The 5128-nt window shown below is 32.4% G+C and overlaps 1 long non-coding RNA gene across 2 annotated transcripts; it reads left to right on the top strand.

The window, feature by feature from the left end:
* The first annotated feature begins 1127 nt into the window (after positions 1-1127).
* LOC131639712 (uncharacterized) lies at positions 1128-4383 on the top strand. 2 transcript variants are annotated; one of them, XR_009295025.1, is made up of 7 exons: positions 1128-1199; positions 1295-1494; positions 1991-2097; positions 2176-2321; positions 2868-2959; positions 3125-3232; positions 3662-4383. It is a non-coding gene; the product is annotated as an uncharacterized LOC131639712 (long non-coding RNA). The 2 variants fall into 2 exon arrangements; XR_009295024.1 differs by having other exon boundaries at positions 2197-2321; positions 3662-4378.
* The last annotated feature ends 745 nt before the right edge of the window (positions 4384-5128 follow it).

Genomic DNA, 5128 nt, shown 5'->3' with positions numbered 1-5128 from the left:
ATTGCAGAACATTACCTATTCACACTACAAAAAAACGGGTTAATTACGGCGGTTTCATTAGGGCGGTTTACTTAACCGCCACTATTAATGGTAAAATATGGCGGTTTTAACGGACGTCACTATTTTCTGTAAATTACAGACGGTTTTGACCGCCTTTTTAAACAATATTTATTTAATGCTCAGAGTTGTACATTACGGCATGTTTATCGGCCATTACTAACAAATGTTATTTATCCAATAAGCTTGTAAAGTCAAAAATAACATAAAATAAAATTCACTTATTACTTAATTCTATTATTTTGTTACCCTAGAACTACTTTGACTGAGACTTTGTAACAAACGAAAAGGGCGTGAAACCCTTCAGGTGCGCGATTCCTTCCATTCATCTCAAACCCTTCCTGAAACCCTATCGAAACCCTTCACAAAACTTTGAGCCCTCTCAAATTTGGCCGTCTAACATCGTTGATTCCTCTTATTTATTTCATGCCCTATCGAACCGTCGTGGCTACGGTGCAGTCCACTTATCTCTTTGCAACAGAAGAATTTCTATAACACATTTTCCCTCTCAGGATAAGAGGAAGCCAACAAATCCCTGTGGTTACGGTAACTATGGTCTCTAAAACTAAAAGTGCTTGTGTAATAACTGCTCATGATATTGTTTCTTCTTTCAGCTCAAAATGGTATTCTTCTCTGTCTAATAGGAACAAGAATCCATGTGTTGCCTTTTTCTCCGTTCTTTCAAAATCAGGGCTTGTCACTCCATCAATAACAACAATAACTATATCTATAAACGAGTGGATCTGTTCCAAAATGTTGTCTTTTTGTGTAAGAGCAAGTACTACTGGTTTTGCTTATTGCTTTCACTTGTTTATAACCCTGTTTTTTATATTAATTTTTGTTTAACCCAAGTTCTAATAGTAGGACTGTAGGAGTAAAGAGTGTTTTGCTTTTGGAAAAATACCTACAGCTTATCTCACTTGTTAATTCCATGAAAAATGGCTATCATTGAAATTATGATCAGGTTTATTTTCGCTGAGAAGGAAAATGGAAGACGTTGTCATTGGTGTTATGATGTATGCATCAACAACTTTGGAAATGGAAGAAGCTAATTATGATCAGGTTTATTTTCTAATGACATTCTTGTCAAGTTAGCTAAAAGTGACAAAGTGGTTGATTCTCTAAAGGACTTGAGATACAAGGTTATTTTATATTCCCATCTATTTCAACTAAACTATCACAATATTATTTATTGTCTGCTACAAAATAATGTAATCACTTGGTGTATGTCAAGTAGGTAGTGGAAGCACAACTTATAAAGCAGTTGACTGAGATTGAGCTATTGATTATGGTCTCTATAAACAAGCATATCATGCTTCTATAGATGTGGGCAACATTTTGGATCAGTATGAGATATCCAAGCTTCTTAAGGGTCCATTTGATATGGCAGGAGCATGTTTGGTAATAAGAGCTGGACCTGCCGCCATCTATCCAAAGGTTTCATTCATACTCTTTGAACTTATTTTACTTTTTTAGACTTTGTAAAATTTGATAGTTCTCAAACTACATATGCAATATATTCTGTTGTGTCTGTCCTAATTAATATCAAACCCTATCGAAATACCGCACTATCGAAAGATTCTCAAACTCTCTCAAATTCAAATTGTTCTTCTCTCTAATCACTAGTTCACATTCCCATCATTTTAGTCCTTCTAGCACTGACGAGGGTGGTTTTTCCTTTTTCTATTTATCTCTCTGTTATATTTTCCCTATTTATTGTTCATTTCCAAATTTCTAATTAATGTTTGTTAGGTTAGGATTTAAGAAAATAAATATCCGTTTTAAGTCAAAAAGCCTTAGGGATTTTATTGAGTTCTATGTGAAAATTATCTTTTATTATATTCTTGATTCTTTTGTTTTGTGAAGAAACTTTGCTTATTCCTTGATTCTTTATGCTGAACAATTGTTTGGTTTTGTGTGACAAATTTTATAGGCCTAATTGATTGCTTAAATCCACTACAGCTGGTGTAGGAAGTTACGTGGGAAGTTGCCTTTACAGACCTGGAGATTATTTTTAGCCAAGTTCCTTCTATTGAAAATGTAAGTCTTGAGAGCCATTCCAATGATTTTAGTGTCCTAGTTTGTAGTGAACTTACTGCCCATAAAATTTTTTAAAAGATCTTTTGATTTTAATACTAGAAATGGTGAACTTGTTGCCCCATAAAAGAAGAAGATGGTATACCCTTAAACTTTTCTCTGTGAAGATTTCTAGAGAAAAAAGTTACATACTTGAAGAGCTCTCAAAGATTGGAAAGGAAAAGAAGGTTAGGTCTAATTTAAGTGTCTTATTATTGTTCCATTTTACGTGTGGGGTGTAGGTATGTGTATATTATACTGATAAATTTCACATTAAATAATGAGTTTTTTCTATATCTATCATGATTATTTATAATTCCCTCACAAACACATTAAAGAGTTACCTTTTCACAATAATATAAAATAACAACTGTCAAATATATTTTAGTTTGAAATAACTGTTAATGAAATGTTTTAAATGACATTTAACATGAAATATTAGCATAGTTAATTTAGACTTAATGACTGGATGGCAGAAAAGAAATTTGGAATATCTAATGTCAATGTTTAAGTACACGTGCAAAATGTTTTGGAGGGATGAGGTTAGCTCTGTAGGATTTTATGTATAAATGAATAGGGTATTTAATTGGGTGATTAGCATCTAATTAGTTGTTGTCAGTTTAAATTTTCTTTCTTTTCCCGCTGAAATTTTCAATCTCACTTTTAATGTTTCAAAATCTTCTTTCATACATAATAATTTTAGTACTGATTGTAGTTTTATTTGCGTGTCACAGAATGTCATCGACTACAGTGGAAATCAACCTCGTGCCTCAAAAATGCTTTTGGGAGTTAATGACATGTCATGAAGATAATTAATTTTCTGCATGTAATTTTACTTGTCTTTCATTTGTTTTCTCTCTATATCCCACACATATGATACGATTGTCAAAAAATGGTTCCTCCTTACATATATTTGATTTTTTGTAGTGTCAGTAACATGAAATTGTCCTGGTTTAAATCTGTTTGCTAATTTGCATATATTCTTGTTCAGGGTTCGATGATTTTGGACCAAAGCATTTCCATTTCACGTTGGGAAGCTTATACAGATGACAATAATTGGAACAGGCATAACGTTGAAGACAGTATTACATGCTCTCAAGTATGCCTTAAAACCCTTCCTTAGAAAGCTTTCTTACTTTTAGTTTGACCAAAGTGAGAACTTAAGTTTTTATTTTGTTACATTTTTAAAAATATTCATGAACCATGCTATCAACTTGAGTCACTGGTTGATACTCTGTCAAATACACACGAGAAATTATATTAGATGAACATAAATTTCAACCATTGTTTTCTTCTCAATTATCTCAATCCCTTTCCCTTTATATTGTTAATGGTGAAAGGCTTCAAACCAATCTTTTTATATAAGTAGATATTGTTGTGAGGGATTATGCTCTCTGATTTTAAGGATCTTCAATGGAAGATATCATGTAACAGTTTTTTTATTTTTCTGAAAAAACAAGTTCCTGTTGGTTATCTTTATAGTGTAGGCTATGCTAGGTAAATGATATTTTTATGTATATTTTTGTAGGTCGGGTCTTTCTAATGTAACTGCTGGAGCTGGAAAATCAGATGGCGTCTCTCAACAAGTTGGGTTAGGCACACGTGTTTCTACTCCTAGAAATGATGTCGATAGCAATTCTGCAATCAATGATAGGCGGGATCGTCCTGTTAATTCAGACAAAGAAAGGATATTGTGGTTCAAACTAGTTCCGGGGAGCCTTTCAAACCGAAGTGAGTCATGGTCATTGGTGGAGATGGATATTGTGGTTGGGCGACCGCCCTCCATCTTTCTATGATAGATCTGTCGAGAGCGGTGTATAGGCAGCAAAACAATGTTTTTGGGACACTGAATGTGCTCTTTGCTATAAAAGAGTATAAATGTTTTTGGGACATTGAATGTGCTCTTTGCTATAAAAGAGTATAAAGAGGATTGCCATTTGGTTAAGCTTGGGACAATGGGTGAATACGGGACTCCGAATATTGATATTGAGGAAGGTTATATTAAGGAGTAAAAACAGACGAGACTGCAATGCATGAAGAGCTGTGTAATAGGTTTGATTATGATGCTATATTTGGAACTGAATGGATTTTGTGTTCAGGCTGTTGTTGGTCATCCACTCACTGTTTATGGTAAAGGAGGCCATTTTATGTGTATGATTTTATAGTACTTGAAATATTATGAATGCACATGATATTGTATACTTTTTGGTTAATATTAAAAATATTTTGACTTAGTTAAAATATGATTTTATAGTATTTGTAATATTATGACTGAAAATGAAATATAACTAAATGGTGTATATGAAAGAGGGTGTAAATAGATTTAAATATAATATAATTGTTCATTCATAAATGACATATTTACACCCGATTTTTATTAAAATAGGGTGCAATTAAGAACATATCTACACCCAATTTTAATTAAAATAGAGTGTAATTAAACAGTAATTACACCCGATTTTTATTAAAACAGGGAGTAATTAAAACGTAATTACGCTCAACTACACCCGATTTTTACTAAAACAGGGTGTAATTAAAAATAAAATTATGCCCAATTACACCCGATTTTTATTAAAACAGGGTGTAATTAAAAATGTAATTATAACCAATTACACCCGATTTTTATTAAAACAGGGTGTAATTAAAAACGTAATTACACCCGATTTTTGTTAAAATAGGGTGTAATTAAAAAATAATTACGCCAAATTACACCCGATTTTTGTTAAAATAGGGTGTAACGTAGAACATATTTACACCCGATATTCTTAAAATAGGGAGTAATTACGAACGTATTTACACCCGTTTTAAAATAGGGTGTAAATGCGTTAGACATTTCTCACCCTGTGGATATACACCCGATTTTTATTAAAAATAATGGGTGTAAATTTAATAAAAAACGGGTGTAAATTAACATTTTTTTACTAGTGGTGTTTAAATTATGGTTATGAACATTGAAAAATGATAGCCCAAATGCATATAGTCCTACACTTATATA

The sequence above is a fragment of the Vicia villosa genome, unplaced genomic scaffold (assembly GCF_029867415.1).
Source record: "Vicia villosa cultivar HV-30 ecotype Madison, WI unplaced genomic scaffold, Vvil1.0 ctg.002744F_1_1, whole genome shotgun sequence".
Taxonomy (NCBI): domain Eukaryota; kingdom Viridiplantae; phylum Streptophyta; class Magnoliopsida; order Fabales; family Fabaceae; genus Vicia; species Vicia villosa.
This window is presented reverse-complemented; position numbering and strand designations above follow the sequence as displayed.